The sequence below is a fragment of the Labeo rohita genome, chromosome 24, assembly GCF_022985175.1.
Source record: "Labeo rohita strain BAU-BD-2019 chromosome 24, IGBB_LRoh.1.0, whole genome shotgun sequence".
Taxonomy (NCBI): Eukaryota; Metazoa; Chordata; class Actinopteri; order Cypriniformes; family Cyprinidae; genus Labeo; species Labeo rohita.
In genome coordinates this window covers 22,012,610-22,024,044 of record NC_066892.1, presented here as the reverse complement: position 1 = coordinate 22,024,044, position 11,435 = coordinate 22,012,610, and positions in this window count along the sequence as shown.

The following is an 11,435-nucleotide window of genomic DNA, read 5'->3' as shown; positions in this document are numbered from 1 at the left end:
CTTGAGTTTGACACAGTGCACAAGGCTCGAGCTGCGCGCTCAGATCTCCCTCTAATGGTGGAAGAGAGAGACTCGAGCTCTACTGTAATAACCCTCATTAGCATATCAAGAGACCAAAGCCAATGAATATACACAGGTAGAAACTGCAACGAGAATTCCAGTAAGAATACCTTTACTGAGTTTCATTTGTATTTCAAAAGGGAACAGTAAATGCAGGGGTAATATTGTTGGTGAAGGAGGACTTCACCTTTTCATTTAAATAATCATCCAGTTGGCTTAATTCGGAGCGGAATTAATAAAACAAGGAGAACCTGAACCATTAAAAATATCTCTCTTCTCTATTAAAGGCCACACGCTTGCATACATACATTCTTCAAGAATTTCTAAGATTCCGAATCTACAACCCAGGAGCAGCCTGTAAAATTTATATTGAACAATGCTAAATTGCTGCTGCATGCACGTGTTTTAGTGGGCAAAACCACACTGTTTCCAGTTTGACAATTGTAAACTGTTGTTTTAGTCCTATAGTGAACCTGGGCCTTTAAAATACTCTCAATAGTGTTATGCAAAAAAGTCGATTCTTCAGTAGGTATACATATATTTAGAGCGTGTAACGGCGCAATTTGATAAATGTACATAATTAACACAACAACATGGGTTGTTAAATGTGAATGAGGTCAGGAGACAGGTCGCCAAGTCTAAGGCGTTGTCTCTCCCTTATCTCCATTACCATTTTTGGTGGGGTGAGTCCAGTTGTCATTAATGAGAGGTCGAAAGAAACTAAGACACAATGACGATTAAGAGAGGCAGAGAAACGCGCAATAGAAATGGATGGGTGTGTTGCTTTGTTGTTCGCTGCTTATTGATTGGGGGTCCGCATCATTGAAACCAATCGCACAAAAGAAAAGCAGAACTAGTCGTCATTCTTAGCACTGTTTGGCAATCTTCATTGTGGGAAAACTGTCCATTAGCAATATTCGTATTTAAATGGACATAGGTTATCAGTTATTTATAATGTTATATTCACAAAATAAATTACTAATTCATGTTTCTTTTCCGTTTGTTTTGGCTTATTTTTTATCATGTCAAATTGGGCCAGATCGTCTTTTTAAATATCACGTTTGACACAAAAGATAAACTGTGACTTATTATTGCAGGGGAAAAAACTTTATAAAGAAAATAATAAATAAAGTCTTTCCCGTTTACGTTATATAGGAAATGCGTTATGTAGGCCTGGACAAAACGACCAAATTCCAGTATTATCGGAAATGAGTGAGTCAAATTAAAACATTTACAACAGTGAGCAAAATGAAATAAACAGCCTGCGTATCCAATATCTAACAACAAATTCGGACTCTCTCACCAGCCACCTCAAGAGTGCTTTTTTTTTTAGAGAAATCTGATCATGAGATTTTTTTTTTCCACTCTCGCTTTTGCCTTTCCTCTTACATCTTTAACCTTCTCAAACACAAAACTGCCTCCGTAAACTATTTAGCTTTTGTGTAGCATTTTATTTGCATTGTTGAATCTTTCTGAAAAGGTACTGTGGAGGAGACTTCATTCTCACTTATATGCAAAAGTAAAAACGCGCACCTTCATCACCCTCATACACCTTATAAGGAAAAGAACGTACCTGCCAGTCTCCCATTTTGCCCATTAATGACATTCTTGTGTCTTCTTTCTGAATGTGGTACATCACACAGTGTTATCTCATTGGGTCTTGTGTCCTTAAGCAAAATTCCGCTTTACCTGAACAAAATCTACTCACCTGGCAATAAAAACAGAGGACCACCTCACGGCGCATGCGCTCTGCTACGGGCACGTGTAAGCCAACAACACCTAGAAAAGGTAAAAGTAGTGTTGAGATTGCTGCTGCACTTTAGCATGAAGAGAAAGAAGCACGAGTGTGTTTTTTTCAATCTGCTGTTTTAAGTGTGTAAAACGTTAAAACTTAATCTTATGCAGTCAGCATGCATAAAAAGTATCAGTGTGCTTTAGTGTGCTTTTCAGATTATGTATTGTGCATACATACACATTGTTTTCAGATTATATACTGTACAGTTACTGCCCCTAAATGAAAAGGTGTTTTGTCCTTTTAAATTTAATCAAATATATTTTATATAATAACAATAATAATAATGATGAGTCAAAAATAAATAAATAAATAAATAAATAAATAAATAAAAAAGTAGGATAATACAAGCGTAAAATGCAGACTAATAAATTAAATATCACTCACACAGCAAAGAGCCAACACGCAGGCAGTAGGCAGTTTTCCCCAAATACGCAGCGACTCGGTTGTAAGTGCCTGTGTGTGTGAATGGACTAAACTCTTTAAAAAATGATCTACATGCTAATATCAGGGCTTAACTAAAATGCCAAATGAAAAATTAGCCTATTCCGTACACTTAGGCCTGCTGCTGTTAGACAGGGCTTTATTATGCATTATTTTACTGCAAACATCAGAAAGACATTTACTAATAGAAGGAATTTAAAATGAAGTACATTACAGTACATTAAAATTAAAGATTTTCCTCTCTTTCTTTTAAAGAAAGAGAGGAAAAGAGGAAGGGGAGAGATTTCAAAAGGCACCAGATCTTTAAGCACAAAATGAATAAAGTGCAGTAATGCATGCACCCAGTCTGATACTGAAGCGTGTGGCCAGAGATGTAATTTGGGAAGACAAACAAACAATAAATTAATTAATAAATGAATGTATACAAACTGACATTTAATTATGAAAAACAGAATATGAACAACATTTTACGTTGTTGTTGGCGACTACTGACGCAGGGTCAAAAATTCTTTCTTTCTTTCTTTTCTAAGAACTAAACGTCTCCAAAAAAAAAAAAAAAAAAAAAAATTAAATGCAGGTCCGTCAAAAACGACTCCGGTTTTTGCTGTAGCTTTTCTTTTACACATTTAAGACATCGGTAAGTTCTTTATTAATATCAGTATTGACAAGACTACTGACTATTTCATTAAAATCATTTGTTAAAACTTTGTGCCAAGCATGAAATGTGAGTGACATATTTTAGGCTAGAGAATATCGTCACGTAAACGTTCTCCCTCTAAAAAGCCTGAAGTTCTCCGGCGCCCTCTATTGGACAAGAGTAGATAACCTTTTGTAATAAAGTCAGCAGGAGTCGGACCTGTCTTTTCAACGTTTCAACATGTCCACTTTAATAATGCATTTGACTTTTTCTGTTATGATTCTAAGGGAATGTCACAATAGCTCTATATTTATGAAAATACTTTTTAACGGGTTTGTAAAAGTATTGCTAACACAATCTAATAAAATATTAAACATCATATATAGGCCTACAGTATGTTTTTCATTTGGTCATCTGGCGCCATCAAACGATATTTTTTCAAACTGCACCAATATTACAATTTACTTAATGTGGATTACATGCATCCACATTAAACATAATAAACGCAATAGGCAGTTTACATTTTTCTGACGTAATGCATCAAATAATAAGCATAATATATATTATTTTCCCAGATCTGTTTTCTATAACTGAACCAAAGACCAACAGAGAACACATTAAAAAAAAAAAAAAAAAACGGGATTCACCTGATTTGAAAATTATGTCATATGAAATCTTAAAATCTTAAGTACATCTGGAGCTCCAGAGACCTGTCCTTGGAAACTAAGATCTGCCTGTTCAACAAGTCAGTGTTACTGTATGAATCTGAAACCTTGAGGATGACCATGATGACCATCAGGAAGATGCAGATCTTCATCAACAGTCCAGAATCCAAGATTTATTATCCAGAGTCCAATAAACACCTGGTGACGTGACCTCGAGGCTGACGTCACCTAGATGGAGGATCTGAGGTGAAGGATCCTTAGATCCTTACATGCAAATTATTGTGTTGTGTTTAAATTTTATGCTTGTTTTTAATTTCATTTATAATCATTTATTTACATAATCATTTAATAATCATTTTATAATCATTAGTCATTCACATAATTCATATTTAATTATTTGATTATTTAAGTATTTATCATTTATTCATTTATTCATATATATTGTTCATTTATATTATTCATTTATAAGATTTTATATTTTATATTTCTTATTATTTTCCTTGCTTATGCATTTTCATTATTGTTCAGTTCCATGATTGCGGGGTTTCATTAATTGTTTGGTCTAAGAAATAGATAACGGGGATGTTTATGGAAATTCAAGGTTTATGGGATGTTGAATCCGTTTGATATATCATTGTTCTTTGAGCTGTACTCCTCAGACGAAGTTTGAACATTGAAACATGCGCAACTAAAACTGTTCAATAAATTCTGTTATACCTCTTTTACCATCATCACTTCGTGTCCTGCTTCTGCTCTTTTCTGGCTTCCATCAGTCAACTTCATAACTGACAGAAACCTGCTGTTATTGTGGGTTAGAGTCCCGCATCTACTGTGGGTTAGAGTCCTGCATCTTTTGTGGGGTTGGGGTAACTACAGCTTGCTGACTAGTTGTTCTGTTACCGGAAAGACTGATATTTTCTGACAGGATCTGGTGTCCGGGGCTGGATCCTAATTGTCTGGCGTGGGGACCTGATCTAACAGAGGAGATCTGTGGTTGATGACCCATATCATGGCAGAGGTGATGGGCATAAGTAAGTAGGAAAGTTATTTGTTTTAGTTGTAGTTGATGAAGAAGAAAAAAAAAAAAAAAACATTGCTATCATTATTTATCTACATCACATTAAAATGTATTAATTTAGCTGATGCTTTTATCCAGAATGAAGTATAAGAATATAGCAAGCAATTCATAATAGAGAGGCAAATAAACACAGGAAGTACTTGTAATACAAAGTTTCAGACATTGTTCAGATTAGTATACATAAACACACACAGTATGGCAAGCCTTTTTAACATTTAATCTAAAAGCTGTACTAGTATCTATTTTCATGCTACTAGTACTTATTTTTTAGTTACTAGTATCTTTTCCATTAAGTACTAGTACTTATTCATTAGCTACTAGTACCTTTTTAAAAGATACTAGTACTTATTCCTTCGATACCAGTACTTATTCATTAGATACTGGTACCTATTAAATAGACACTAGTACTTATTAGATACTAGTACTTATTCATTAGATACGAGCATCTATTTAATAGATACTGGTACTTATTCGTTAGTACCTATTATTAGAGACTAGTACTTGATCATTACATACTAGTATTTATTTATTAGATACTCTAACCTATTAAAAAGATACTAGTTCTTAATTATTACGTACTAGTATTCATTCATTCATTATATACACTAGTTTTTATTTATTTGATAATAGTACTTATTTAATAGGTACTAGTACCTTGTAATTAGATACTAGTTCTTATTTGTTACTGTAACGTGGACGCTGAGGCAGAAGTAGAATCCATTTGCGGTCGTTTATTAAAGTAGACAGGAGTACAGGTAAACAGGCAGAGGGTCAATACTGGAAAGGCAGTCCAATAGCATACACGACACAATCGTAATCCAAGCTACAGATGGATAACACAGGCAGTGGGTCAAATACCATGAAGTCAGTCCAATATAGCAAACAATCCGACAGGGGCGATCCAGAGAGCGATAGTCAAAAGACAGATAATGGTCAAACCTTGAAAACAGTCTAAACAGGCAAATAAATCCAAACAGGGGTAATCCGTAAACACAATATCCAAGAACAGAGCAAGACGGCAACAGGTAATCCAACAGAGTGTATAAACGCTCGGTAAGGCAGGTGAAACTGGCAATACTTCGCGAAGTGTAAAGCACATGGCCAGTCTTTAAATAGTGCCAAACAGGAAGTAGCAGTAGAAGCAGCAGAGGGAGCGTGCAGGCAGTCCTAGGGTGAGGGCTCCCTCTGCTGGAGCAGTGGCAGACAGTGAAGCACTGGAGGACCTGGACCATGGATCAGTGGCAGACAGTGGAACCCTGGAGGACCTGGACTGTGGAGCTGTGGCAGACAGTGGAACACTGGAGGGCCTGGGCCGTGGAGCAATGGCAGACAGTGGAACACTGGAGGACCTGGGCCGTGGTGCAGTAGCAGACCGCGAAACACTGGAGGGCCTGGGCCGTGGAGCAATAGCAGACAGTGGAATGTTGGAGAACCTGGGCCGTGGAGCAATGGCAGACAGTGGAACACTGGAAGGCCTGGGCTGTGGAGCAATGGCAGAGTTGGAAGCCATGGTGGAGTAGGCAGGGCGGGGAGCCATGGCGAGGCAGGCAGAGTAGGCAGAGCAAGGAGCCATGGCGAGGCAGGCAGACCAGGCATAACAGGGAGCCATTGCAGGATAGGCTGAGCAGACAGGAGCAGAGATATCCACAGTGGGATTAGTGACATCCATAGCAGAATGGTGTGTTCATGAATGATTTCTTTGGCCGTGGCATGACAGGCAGAGAGTTCATCATGAGACGCCGCCCCCATAGGAGAATCTACAGCTTGCGCTGACACCTCTGGGGGCATGGGCGCAGATGCTAGGGCAGGTGTGGCAGGGAAGTTATAAATGGCCTTCATGGCCATGACAGGACAGGCAGAGAGTCCGTGGGGAAACGCCGCCCCTTTAGGAGGTTCTGCAGCCGGAGCTGCCACTTCTGGGGGCATTGGCACAGACTCATTGACAGAGGAGGCCTCTGGCGTTAACTCGTGGACCGGCGAGGCCTCTGGAGCAGAGTGTGCAGCCCACACACTGAAAATGGCAACAGCCATTACAGGCAGCACAGTAGACAGTGGGATGTCTGGTGACTTTGAGGGTGTGGATGTTATGGACTTGTGGCGTGGGAATGTGAGCACTGCGTGGCTTGGGAGCGTGGGCTCTGCGTGGCTTGCGAGCGTGGGCTCTGCGAGGTCAGCTGATATGTGAGGTGGTTTGAGAAGGTCAAAGGGGACCTGGTGAGGTTTTGGTAGGGCAACAGTTTCTTGCCTTGACTCAGGGAGGCCTGCCGTGGCCGGACTTGACTCAGGGAGATCAACTGTGGCTTGGCTTGGCTCATGGACGACAGCCGCAACTTGACTTAGCTCATGAAGAACAACCGTGGCTTGGCTTGGCTCATGGACGACAGCCGCAACTTGACTTGGCTAATGGAGATTAATTGTGGTGTGGCTTGGCTCAGGGAAGACAGCGGCAATTTGACTTGACTCGTGAAAATCTGCTGCAACTTGGTTTGACTCAGGAACAACATGGCTTGGCTCAGGAACAACAGCTGTGACGTGACTTGACTCGACTCGTGGGGCACAGCTGTGACGTGGCTTGACTCGTGGGGCACAGCTGTGGCGTGGCTTGGCTTGACTCGTGGGGCACAGCTGTGGCTTGGCTTGACTTGTGGGGCACAGCTGTGACTTGGCTTGACTCGTGGGGCACAGCTGTGACTTGGCTTGACTCGTGGGGCACAGTAGCTTTGGCTTGACTTGACTCTGTTGCTTGACCGGGCTCTGAAGCTTGACTGGACTTGAAAGCTTTGGACTTTGGAGCAGCAGCTGTAGCTTGACTTGACACAGGAGACGCAGCTGCAACTTGACCTGACTCTGAAGATGCACCTGCAGCTGGACTTGGCTCTGCAGCTGGACTCGAATCAGGGGTAGCTGCCATGACATGAGCTGCCCATACAGCCATTAGGGGTGAGTCCAGCACGTGGGCCATCATGAGGCGTGGTTTGGAGACAGCGATTATCTTGTGGAGTGGCTCGGGGATGGCGGCCATCTTGTGAACTGGCTTGGGGAAGGCGGCCATCTTGTGGATTGGCTCTGGAATGGCGGCCATCTTGTGAACAGGTTTGGGGATGGCGGCCATCTTGTGGACTGGCTCTGGGATGGTGGCCATCTTGTGGACTGGTTCTGAGATGGCAGCCATCTTGTGAACTGGCTTGGAGATAGCAGCCATTTTCTGAGCTGGTTGTAGGAGGGTAGCCATGACAGGTGCAGACTCTGGACAGGCAGGAATTGCATGAGCAGGTCTTTGAATGGTAGGCATGGCGTGAGCAGGCCCTGGAGCGGCAGGCATGGCGCGAGCAGGCCCTGGAGCGGCAGGCATGGCGCGAGCAGGCCCTGGAGCGGCAGGCATGGCGCGAGCAGGCCCTGGAGCGGCAGGCATGGCGCGAGCAGGCCCTGGAGCGGCAGGCATGGCGCGAGCAGGCCCTGGAGCGGCAGGCATGGCGCGAGCAGGCCCTGGAGCGGCAGGCATGGCGCGAGCAGGCCCTGGAGCGGCAGGCATGGCGCGAGCAGTCTTTGGCTTGGTGGATGTGGCCTGAGCAGGCTTTGGCTTGGCAGGCATGACGTGAACAGGCTTGGCGGACGTGACTTGAGCTGGCTTTGGCTTGGCAGGCATGACGTGAACCGGTTGTGGTCTGGCAGATGTGGAGTGAACAGGCTGTAGCTTGGCAGACGTGACGTTAGCAGACTTGGTTTGAGGGGGTTCTGGCACGATGGCGATAATACCGGACATGAAGGTTGGGGTGTGAAGGGTCTCTGGTTTGCTTGATATGACGTGAGCTGGTTGTGGTGTGGTGGTTACTGCGGGATCCCTCGTCCGCAATCCCGACAGTAAAAGGTGAGCCGCTTAACCGGAGCGCAAGATCAATGTAATTTTCAAGAGTCCAATGTGGGGTATTGCATGGCATCAAATCTGAAATGTCCTTACATAAGCCAAAACGGAAAAGATCTTTGAGAGATGTATCATTAAAGTTCACCTGATAACACAATTCACAGAAGTCGGTTACGTAATCCTCTATTGGACGGTTTCCTTGTCGGAGACTGATGAGACGATCTGCTGGGTCCACGGTTGGTCGTGTATTGGTAACTTCCGCTGGATTCATGGGAGGCGAAGTATTCTGTAACGTGGACGCTGAGGCAGAAGTAGAATCCATTTGCGGTCGTTTATTAAAGTAGACAGGAGTACAGGTAAACAGGCAGAGGGTCAATACCGGAAAGGTAGTCCAATAGCATACACGACACAATCGTAATCCAAGCAGCAGATAGATAACACAGGCAGTGGGTCAAATACCATGAAGTCAGTCCAATATAACAAACAATCCAACAGGGGCGATCCAGAGAGCGATAGTCAAAAGACAGATAATGGTCAAACCTTGAAAACAGTCCAAACAGGCAAATAAATCCAAACAGGGGTAATCCGTAAACACAATATCCAAGAACAGAGCAAGACGGCAACAGGTAATCCAACAGAGTGTATAAACGCTCAATAAGGCAGGTGAAACTGGCAATACTTCATGAAGTGTAAAGCACATGGCCAGTCTTTAAATAGTGCCAAACAGGAAGTAGCAGTAGAAGTAGAAGCAGCAGGGAGCGTGCAGGCAGTCCTAGGGTGAGGGCTCCCTCTGCTGGCTTGGCGTTACAGTTACATACTAGTACTTACTGATTAGCAACAAGTATTTATTCAAAAGATACTAGTACACATTTATTAGATACTAGTACTTATTTGAAATATTACTAGTAAGATTTTTTATTTTACTAGTAAAATTTTTAATTGAACTCTACTGTGGACATTCAGACTAGTCATAACATAAGACGAGTAAAAAAGCAGATCTGACTAGTAAGATAAAAATTGTTTCTAGTAATAATTATGAAAGATACTAGTGTCTAATAAATAAGTACTATTACCTAATGACTAACTACTAGTATCTATTAAATAGTTACTAGTATCTAATGAATTAGTACCAGTCTAATGAATGCTTACTAGTAATATTTAAATAGACACTAGTCACTACTGCAATAATTACTAGTCAGAAATGAAAAGATGATATCAAAAACAGAATAACTGCCCTTCCCTGTTCATTTGGAGATATCTTTAACCTCATAAAGAACTAGTAAGAATGTATTTGGAGATATCTTCTTTTTAAAAGATTATTACATAAACATGAATACGTCTCCACCATCCAATCAGAGTCCACATGGTAATACAATACATTAATATGCTGAATTAATTTGATTGCTAAGTAGGGCTAACTGGCTTTGTATGTTAGCCTACCTTGCTAATTGTTTACCATGAAAACACAAGGAAAGATTACAAACATGTTGTCCAACAAAAGTATAATGATATGTTTAGCCCAAATACATGTCACAACATCAGTCGAGTCTCTGAAATAACTTATTTTTGTGATCTGACATGGTTTTATTAAACAGAATGAGGCAGAAATCATGCCACTTTATATTATTCTAAAGAATGATAAAGGCTATGCCGGTTAGCATTGCATTTTAAATGTACTTTATTCTTATAAAAAATACCCAAGATGGCTTGAAGAACACAGAAAGTCATATATTGTTGCAGTAATTGTTTTTTTTTTTTTTTTTTTTTTTTTTTTCTTTTTCTTTTTTCTTTTAAGTAAAACGTCTATATGCATGTTATTCCGCTACTAGGCTACATCTACAGCAAAAGCTGAATGAATGCCTTTGTCCATTGAAGGGATTTCCTGGAACGTCATCAATGAGTCTCATTTGTGGAGGGCGCCCTCCGGCGACGAGTATGAATGAAAAAGAAATTACATTAATTGAGTACTCATTATTGCTCACAAAACCCTGATTTGGGTAAAAATAGCAAAGATAATTAAGAACTTTGAGGTAAACATTTGCAAATCCTTTCTCCACTGTAGAGAATAGCGAAAAAGTGTTATTACAAAAGTAATATTCCTTATTTTGTTTAATGTTTCTATATAGAAATAATAAACATAATCATTATTAGTTATACTGATATATAAAAACAACATTTTTGGCCAAATTGCGCAGCCCTACAAATACAGCACACCTGGTGTGTGTGTTTTAATTAATATTTTGTTTTGGCCTTTTTTCCAAATAAAGAAAATGTTTGTCTGAAAACGATAAGGGTTTGGATTTTGTATGCCCTGTACAGAATATTTATGTAAAAAACATTCAGTGTCTTTAGCACCAGTGCTATATGCAAATAAGTTAACGTACAGCCCTAGTGTGATATTTATTGTTTTTACTGGAGGACAAAGAGGAAATTAATAGATGATAAAAATTGGTGTCTTTTCTCCATTCTGCCACCAGAGGGCACCCGATGACCAAACAAACAAACACGTTAGGCTACTATGTTTAGGAAATTACAGTGTCTACAAAACTGACAAAAATGTTTTCTATGTGCTTGAGTACAAATTATTGCTTTTTCTATGTTGTTTCCTCAAAAAGTACATCCTTTTCCTCGCTAATCTCTCTCCTACATGTTGCTGGTTCATTAATATTCAACATACGATTACCATACTGCCAGAAATGCAAATTCAAAAATTACTAGTATCTATTAAGTTCAGGATATCTGGTCTAAAAAGTTAATAGTAACTAAAAAATAAGTACTAGTTCTGTCTTTTCTTAACAGGAAGATTGTAATTAAATACTAGTCACTATTGGAATAAGTACTAGTATCTAAAACATAAGAACTAGTATCTAATGAATAAGTACTAGTAACTTTACAAA